General features: G+C 49.1%; 1 long non-coding RNA gene across 1 annotated transcript in view; it reads left to right on the forward strand.

The window, feature by feature from the left end:
- LOC104980100 overlaps positions 1–9,689 on the forward strand; it is a 25,610-nt gene extending 15,921 nt beyond the window's left edge. Inside the window, exons 2-3 of the long non-coding RNA XR_824222.1 lie at positions 7,983–8,169; positions 9,652–9,689. This is a non-coding gene — a long non-coding RNA (uncharacterized LOC104980100). The remainder of the gene's footprint in view (positions 1–7,982; positions 8,170–9,651) is intronic.

Below are 9,689 nucleotides of genomic sequence, written 5' to 3' on the forward strand. Positions count from 1 at the left end.
TTATATTTGTATAAATGTAAACATAATTTAATATATATTATAATTATTTATATTATATTATATATAATATAATATGTAATAATATACATTATATTATTTTATTTTATTATATTATCCTATTTATTTACCTCCTGGAAAGCCCTTCAGAGCACCCTAAGTGTTACCAAAGATCACCATGTGTCCCTCATGGACTGCCTTCCACCTCTGGGGAGCCCCATGCTCGCCTATTCTGCCTTGCGTCTGCCAGGCATCAGGTGGGTTCTGGAAAGGGGAACCCAGAGCCAGAGGGGTCTGTGTCCTGTGCCAGCTGGGGAGGGATCCTTAAATTTTGCCAGGGGAGACCCTCAGGCTTTGTCTCTGATGCAAGGCTTGATGATCAGGCAGATTGCCAAAGAAGGTCGGAAGACACTTCGGCTTAGGAAATCAGCATCGGCTTCCTGGAAGAGGTGTCCCTCCATCTGCCCTGAAATCACGGGTGGGATTTGGGCAAATGGAAATTTTGCTGTGGGGTAAAGGGTTCTCCACGGAGAATAAATAAGTGAAAAAGATACTCAGGTCATGGGAGCTCTTTGGGAATCTGGAAGTGTAGGCAGGGCCTATAATATAGATCAAATTGGTTAGTTTTGGCCTGTGTGTGGGTGGGTGGGTGCAGATGGTCTAGAATACCTTCCCCAAGGCAATGGACAGTGGGAGCCATTTATTTTGGAGCTGGGGGTGGGGGCGGTGGGGGCTGGTGCGCGAGATGATCAGACCTTCCCAGGGTTTGAGTCTGAACTTAAGGCAGCTCTTGGGCCAAAATAGGCTAATTCCTCCAGGAATCTATCTGTGCTCGGAGAGAATTACGTATTTATTTTTCTGAAGGGCAATATGCACCTCTTCAGATCAGATCAGATAAAGAGAGCGCGCTTGATACTCACATTCTTGCACTGTGCATGTGTAGAGTTGAGCTCCGAGGTTCAATTGCCTCCGCTGTGAACGTCATTTCCGGGGTGGGGCTTCCTTCTCCCCACCTCTCCTAAGTGCGTTCAGGCCTCCCAGAGCTTTCCTGCCGGGCCTAGACTCATCTCTCCCTGTGACCCACCGGTTCTAATTGCGCTCGCAAATTTTACAGTCAAGTGTGTGATGGTCCGGCCGTAAATGAGAACCAGTAAAGATCCCAGTGATGGCACAGCCAGCCCCCCCAGGGCCCTGGTTTATTGCTCATTAGACATCTTTATTGGGTCTGCCCCAGGGCAGAGGTTAAGAACCCTGGCCTCCTAAGCTTTGAAGTGAGTCATCATGGAATGTTTTTTCCTTTGGTGTAAAGGTCCATTCTGCATATATCCAAAGCTCGGGGAAAAAAAAACAGCGGTGTACACCCTTGGAACCAGCCAGCCCACTTCTGGGCAACATTTATCTTGGGAAAGTTCATTGCATGTGAGTGTTCATTGCAGTGTTGGTTTTAACAGCCAGCGATTAGAAACAGCCTAGGGATACAATAGTGGGGGATGGTTTCCATGTAGTGATGAGGTAGCCATGTAATGGAATACTACAAAGCATGAAAAACGGCTGTAGAAGTTATGCAGCTATTTGATGTGAAAGATGTTTATGATGTAATTTTGAAATTAAATGAAACAAGGCAAGCTCCTGAACAAATAGCACGGCATGCCCTGATTCCATTTTGGTTTTGAGAGTAAGTCCCCACTTTTATCGGAAATGGCCAGATTGATGGACATCAGATTGCTAATAATGGCTATTGGCTCTGGGTGGTGGGATTTAGGATTATTAAAAACATTTTGCTCATCCATATTTTTGAGTTTTTCTGTAATTGTCACGTAGAGAGCCTGTAAAGATTTAATGAAGGCATGGGTGTCTGCCAGAAGTGTGAGAGCTTTAGGTAATTTAAAGAGGGGGATGTCATATCCTTGGGGGAGTGCAATCGGTCTCTCGGGACTGAGTTCTCCACAGTCTAGAGCAGCGACCACAAACTCTGTAAAGGGCCAGAGAGTAAATATTTAAGGCCTTGTGGACCGTATGGCCTCTGTGGCAGCCACTCAGGTTTCTCCTAATACCTTGGAAGAAGCCATCGATTACATGTAAATGAGAGGATGTGTCTGTATTCTAATAAAACTTTATTTACAAGAACAATCAGTGGGCCCGGATGTGGCCTGCAGACTGTAGTTTGCCCATCCTGGATCCAGAGAAAAACAAACAAAGCAAAAAAAGCTGCTTGATTAATGGTTTGGGGTGAGTGCATAGCCAGTCCCAAAATAGCACAAATAGTAGGAAGGAACAGGCCAATGAAAGTTGAAAAGACGGATGTTTACATAGAGGCGTAAAGGTCACTTGTAACATTCTTTCTCCAAATCAGCAGTTGCACCTGGAGAAGGGGTGCTGGGGTGAAGCAGCTTAGATTATGCTCTGGAGTGTATAAGACGCCAATTAGCTCACACCAAAGGCTCCGAAAAGTCCTGCTTGGAAGGACATGAGTTTACACACATCAGCATTTCCCAAGCGCTTTCTATAAACCACAGGATCCTCTGTGTGGGTGTGAATGTGTGCCACCCACATCTGGTGATCTAGGGCCAGTTGGGGGATAACCCTTACCTCAACCTGTTCCTGTGGATTGGAGTCTCAGATGCCCCAGCCCTTAACTCATTACAACTTGAAATTGACACAGAAGCCAAGGCCTTACTGATGAAGACAGTTCTTAACAAAAATCACACACATTTCAGTAAGACACTTAGCTCTCTACTTCTGTCAACACGGAATAAGAATTTTATTGAGTCCCCCAGCAGTCCTTTATTCAGCACCACTTCAGAAGGAATCGTGGGGGACCAAGGGGTGGAACAGGCAGCTCAGAATCCAGAGAGCTGGGCTGCAGTGTTGGGGGTAGAGGTGGGGCTGAGGTGATGAACCATGGACAGAGAAAAGTTGCATAATGCAGACCTGATAAGTCCTGGGGTTGAGCCAAGTGAGAATCGCAGAATCTGGCGGGGACTTGTCCAAGCCCTCATTGCGAGTTGGTGGAGGAACTGAGGCCAAAACTAGAGTGAGAGACATGTTGGATGATTCCATTTCTTTGAAATACCCAGAAATGGCAACTCTGTGGAGACAGAGAACAGAGCAGTGCTTGCCAGAGAATGGGGGCGGCGGGAGTGGGGGCGGTGACGAGGAAGGGGGGTGATGCTTAGCTTTTGGGTGTGGGGTTTCCTTCGCAGTGATGAAAGCGTTTTGGAACTAGCCAGTGGCAGTGGTTGCACAATGCCATGGATTTACTAAATGTCACTGCTCGCACACTTTGAAATGATGAATTTTATGTTATTATGTGGTTTCTACCATGGTATTCTTTAAAAAGTAGGATGACAGAATAATCCACTGTCCCAACATGGGCACTTTTGCGAATGATAATAGCTGCCCTTATGGGTGTTAAGTGTCCTTTACATTGTAACATCATAAAAAGCACCTGTTCTGGTTAAGCCCAGTGGACTTTGGAAGAAACCCTCCAGGCAGGCAGCCTGGATCAGGGTTACTCCCACCTCCCACGGCAGATCCGTTTGGTACACCAGCTTCAGTTTCCTCACCAGTAACATGGGCTTCTGTTAGGGCCGCCTTTTTTTTTTTTTTGGCTGCGCTGCAGGCAGGAACCTGCACTCCTTGCGGTGGAAGCTAAGTGCCTTAACTGCTGGACCACCAGAGAAGTCCCAGGACCTGCTTCTTTGTGTTGTTAAGGAGATGCATGAGGTCATCTTCCTAAAGCACTTAGCACAGTTCCTGGCATCCAGTATGGTGCTTAATAAATAATATTTGTGTTTATCCTTGGCTTTTGAAAGCTCTGAAAGTGGGCAGGAAGGGAGCCTTGGTGCCTCTCCGTCTTGAATCGATGGGGAGAACACAGCTCTGAGGGGGACTTCCGGTATTGAAGCCTAAAAAGAAATCTGCACAAACAACATGAATGGAAATAAGGAATCTCAAAATGAAAGGCAATTTATAAATATAGCAATTCCTCTCCAGGTCCCTGACACATTTTTATTTTTCATCTGTCCCTTTTCTCTTCCAGACCTTGACTATTTGTTCAAACAATCTTTGCCATTGTCACAGCCTTGAATACAAAAAAATACCCCATCCAAGGACTTCCTGGTGGTCCAGTGGCTAAGACTCTACATTCCCGTTGCAGGGGGCCCGGATTTGATCCCTGGTCAGGGAACTAGATCCCACATGCTGCAGCTAAGAGTTCATATGCCGCAACCAAGACCTGGCGTGGCCAAAATAAGTAAATATTTAAAAAATGTTCCATCTGTCACCCTCTCTTCAATGGCATTCTCATAAGCTCTTCCCACTTTCCTACGCAGACTCCACCACCCCACCCCTCCAACTTTCACTTTCAAGAGATGCAGAATAGCCCCTTACATGTGGCTGAGAGGCGTTCACCTTTTGGGGAGAATATGGATTATTTCTGAGTTTTTGCCATGACTTCCATGGCAACCATCTTTTCTGATCACAAACTCAGGCCATGTAGTATGAAAGGATTTTTGTGCCATTTGTGGGCAGGCTGGAAACCGGTGATCTGGTCTACCTGCTGACTTTGCAACTCTTTAGAGATTTCAAATGACTTTTGAGTCCTACTGCTGCTGCTGCTAAGTCGCTTCAGTCGTGTCCGACTCTGTGCGACCCCATAGACAGCAGCCTACCAGGCTCCCCTGTCCCTGGGATTCTCCAGGCAAGAACACTGGAGTGGGTTGCCATTTCCTTCTCCAATGCATGAAAGTGAAAAGTGAAGTCGCTCAGTCGTGCCCGACTCTTAGCAACCCCATGGACTGCAGCCTACAAGGCTCCTCCGCCCATGGGGTTTTCCAGGCAAGAGTACTGGAGTGGGGTGCCGTTGCCTTCTCCTTTGAGTCCTGAGTGTTTTCAAATAAGGTCTATCACCGTAAATCTGGGATGTGTTCTTATTGCATATTGCAGCGGGATGGATAACACAGCAGAGGGCATTTTTGTGTATGTGATTTTGTCTTTCTTTAGATTCCTTCCGGAGAGTACTTCCCCTATGGCTCAGTGGTACAGAATCCGCCCACAATGCAGGAGCCACAGAAGACACAGGTTCGATCTCTGGGTTGGAAAGATCCCCTGGGGGAGGAAATGGCAAATCACTCCAGTTTCTCGCCTGGGAAATCCCCTGGACAGAGAAGCCTGGTGGGCTACAGCTCCCGGGGTCTCAGAGTTGGATACGACTGAGTGATTAAGCACGAGCGTGAGAGTCCTTCCACAGTACACATTTTTAGACTCGGGACGACCAAGTTAAAAATAAATGAATGTTTTTGGGGTGAGGTATATGTGGGGAAAACACTTGATTCATAGTCAGAAGATTTCAGCCGTAACATTCCCCCTCACTAGCTTGAGATCTGACTCATTTTCCACATCTGTAGAATGATGGTGATCCAGGGGAGAAGGCAGAAGGTGCAGAGTCACTGAGTCCTTGACTCTTGATGGGATCTCCAAAAATAATAGCGGGAAGTGAATATTGCCACACTGCTTCTGTCACTTGCATTGTCCCCAGGAGCAGGTGAGCACGTCAGCTTCTCACACCCACACCTGCCCTGGATACTATTATTTCCTTCTCTCAGGCATGCTCTCCCTGGAGGTATTTTTTGCACACTGACCGCATGTCTGGTATGGTGCCAGACTCTGGGGATACAGCTGTGAACTGGACTCAGGACCCTCCTGGCCAGGAGCTCCCAGTCTGGAGGCGGTTGCCACATGCAGGATCAGCGCTGGGCTAGGGAGGAGCTAGGAGAGTTGGATAGCAGAGCAGGGAGGCGGTACCTGAACCCACCCTGGGACATCAGGGAAGGCTTCCTGGAGGAGGTGGCTGGTGCTGAGGTTAGCCAGGCAGGAAATGGCAGTGTAGAAGCCTGAAGGCAAGGAAAAGCATAGTGGGTCTCGTGACCCACCCAGGGTTCATGTGCTGAAGAATGTGAGTGAGTGTGAGGGACAGACAGACAAAGGAGGAGCCGTCTGTCATGAGCCTGAAGTTGGGGAGGGTCCAGACCCTGCCGTGGGCCCCAGGGGAGTCTGATCTTCCTTCAGAGGGCAGTGGGGAGACCCACCCATGTGGGCTTTGAGCAGGGGAGTGGCATGATGAACCTGTGTACTAGAGAATCCTTCTGGTTGCTGCCAGAAGAACAGATTGGAGGAGGCGCCAGCAGAGAAAGTCACTTACCTGACTGTCCATGTGTCTTGCTTGTCTATGTCATTTATGGTCTGTCCCCACCTTCATCATTCAGCTCCATGGGAACAGGGCTTTCTATATGTTTTGTTCACTGCTGTATCCACAGAGCCTGACACATGGTGTGTGCGCGTGCTAAGTCGCTTCAGCCACATACGACTCTTGCGACCCTATGGACTGTAAACTGCCAGGCTCTTCTGTCCATGGGATTCTCTAGGCAAGAATAATGGAGTGGGTTGCCGTTTCCTTCTCCAGGGGATGGGATTAAACTCGTGTCTTTTACATATCTCATGCATTGGCAGGCGAGCTGTTTATACCGGCTGAGTAGGTGCTCAGTACTTGTGTATTGGAATGAATGAATGAATGAATGAACTAGGGCCGCAGCCATGGGAGGGACAGGAGGGTATGCACGCACTCCATTGACATTACATGTTGGTCCCTCTCCTACTGGGGTCTGTGAGTGGACCAAGTACCTGCGTTTATCACAGTCCTGCTCTCCTGGGGGCAACCCTTGCACGGGGTGCCACGCCGGATGGATTTGCAGATTTGGGAGGCCAGGTCACATTCCGGAAGATGCTGGGAGATGTCAGGACTGGCTCCCGGCCCTCAGCAGATGGTGGCATTCCCAGGAAAACGGCACCCAGAGCTGGCTGAGTGAATGACTGTGAGCTCTCGGATCAGATTTAGGGGTGTAATTATGAGAGATCGACAACAGCTGTTAGAATGAATCAACGCCTCCGAATCTGAGAGCGAAGCTGCCCAACAGTCCGGTTCTGAATGGAGGGGCTTCTCCTGCTCTGCCCCTTCAAGCTTCTGTCGGATCCCCTTGGAGCCTATGCGCTCCACGGCCGTGCCCCCAGCGTCCGATGCAGAGCCTGACTTATAGAAGGAAGGTCAGAAGGGTGGAGGGATGAATGCTCTTGACCTGGGGCACCTGTCTCATTTCAGCCGCTGTTGGTGTTGGTGACTCAGCTCCCAGGAACATGGTTTTTCCCTGCGTAAAATTGCAGGAAATGGGAATCTCAAACCTTGCAGATCAATTCAGGGAGATCGAGCCTGTGGACTTGGCAGGTTCAGGGACGGCAGAGGTCCACCCGCCGCCCACAGATCCAACGTGTCCTGGTCCACCCTGGCCTCCTGACCTCCCAGAGCTGCCCGTCTGTCCCTCTCCGAGCCAACCTCCACGTTGATTCGTAGAGAAAACCAGACACAGCTCATACCTCGTGTCCCTGCTTTCTCCAGGCTCTTGTTTACCTGACTCTGGCAACCGTGCTAATATATTTGAAAAGAGCGAGCCAGGCCACCCCAGGAAAAAAAAAATAGCATCTGTCTTCTGTGTGAGTGGGCTTCTGAAATGTTTTGGAAGAGACTAACATCTCTTAAATTAAGCATAACATATGTGATGCATTTAAAGCAAGATTTTAAAGCATGCGTTTCAGTCAGTCTCCTTGTATTTTACAACAGGTTAAAGGAAAACCTGAGACTCATGGGTTTCTAGGTTTGGGAAAGACATCAAAATATTATTTAGCCATCCACTACGGTGGTTTAAAAGCTCTTTCCCCACCCCACCCCCACTGTGTTCAGTGATTGATTCATTCATTGATTCGTTCCTGCAACCATATTTATAGATCAGGCATCTGCCTGGCATTTTAAATGGAAACTTGAGAGGGAGCCCAAGATAGAAAGGAAATTACGGATAACAGAGACACCCTTCTGGTTAAGAAGGAAGTGGACTAAGAATCTTTTATCTTGTTTTCCCCTGTTCCCTCCCCTGCAGTCTGGCCCCTGAAATGGGTTCAGGGATCCCAAAGTTTCAGGCGACATTTATGAGCCATGGACCCTGCTTCAGCAACGATGCTCTCGGTGGTCCTTCCCAGGAAAAGCCGTACAGAGAAGCATCCGTTCATGCCACCTTCGGGCAGATGAGCGCGTGTGACAGTGTGGGGTTAATGCCATCACAGCAGGTATCTGACAGTGGCCAGTCCCCGTCAGTGGGACCTGTCGGTGGGGGTGGGCCAGGCTGCCCAGCGGAGCTCTTCACAGCTCTTTGGTTCTGTCACTCAGTAGCATTTGACCCACGGCCACACCAGAGCTTGCCAGAGGAACTTGCTTACCTTATGTTCTAGACTGCTCAGTGCCACGAAACTCAGGACTCCTGCCCTTACTCAGAATCTTAGCAGTACCTGGGCAGCAGGGCCAGGAAGATAGCTATTCATTTATTTATTCACTCAATAATGATGCGTTCAGTGCTCTTATCTGCCAGGCCACTGTGCTAGCTGCTGGGGTGTCCTCTGGGGACCTCCGTTGATATGAAGCAAGGGATCCTGCATTATGAAATATAACTGTGTATTTATGAGTCCTGCTGTGTGTCTGTGGGTCTCTGGACATGTAAGAGTACTGGGTTGGAGGCGGGCAGTGGTGTCTGAACTGTGACCTTGGCTGGGCCAGTGTCTGTGTGTAGCAACAGGAGCGTCTCAGAGAGCAGACACAGCATGTGCAAAGGCCCCAAGGAGGCGTGTGAGGACCTCCAAGTGCTGCTGAGCAGGACAGCCAGGGGCACCAGCTCCCGAGTTGGCCAGCTCCCGAGTGCTCATGAGTTACCTCCTCTAGGCCAGGGGAGTCTCCTGGGACCAGCACTCCCAACTCTAGGCAATCAATCTTCCTTTTTCTGTGTTCCCATGTCCCCCTTTATTTGCATGCGTGTTCAGTCGCTCAGTGTCTCAGTCGTGTCTGACTCTTTGTGACCCCACGGACCGTAGCCCGCCAGGCTCCACTGTCCCTGGGATTCTCCAGGCAAGAATACTGGAGTGGGTTGCCATTTCCTCCTCCAGGGGATCTTCTCCATCCAGGGATCGATCCCATGTATCTTTCAGCTGCTGCATTGGCTGGTGGATTCTTTACCATTGAGCCTCTTAGGAAGCCCCCTTTATTTTAATTTTTTGGTTTATTTATTTTTGGCCACACCTTGCAGCACGCGGGACCTTAGTTCCCTGTCCAGGGATCAAACCTGTGTTCCCTTCTTTGGGAGCGTAGGATCTTAACCCCTGGGCCACCAGGGAAGCACTCCCCCCATGTCCCTCTTTATAAGCCATGTTTATTGCCCAGCATAGTTGCTTGTGTGTGTGTGTGTTTCTCACACAAGACTCAATTCCCTGAACAAAGGAGATATTTCTTATTCATCCTTCTGCACACAGTAGGTGCTCAATAAAACATGTTTCAGAGGAACAGGGGCGGTTTTTATTGAGCACTGACTGCGGACTCCGCACCCTTAATGCCTACATGTATCCACAAGGCGACAATACTGAAAAGCTGACAGGAGCGCTGAGTTTTACAAGCTGGCAGAGATGCCAGCGGGATGCGATTGGAGCTCAAAAGCTTTCGTGCTGTCTGTGCCCATATTTTTGCCAGAACCCCAGAACTGAGCCTGTCACCCTGTGTCTCCCCAGAACTGCCCGAAACTCAGCCTGCCAGGACCAGCCTACCC

Source organism: Bison bison, unplaced genomic scaffold (genome assembly GCF_000754665.1).
Source record: "Bison bison bison isolate TAMUID 2011002044 unplaced genomic scaffold, Bison_UMD1.0 scf7180017864495, whole genome shotgun sequence".
Taxonomy (NCBI): domain Eukaryota; kingdom Metazoa; phylum Chordata; class Mammalia; order Artiodactyla; family Bovidae; genus Bison; species Bison bison.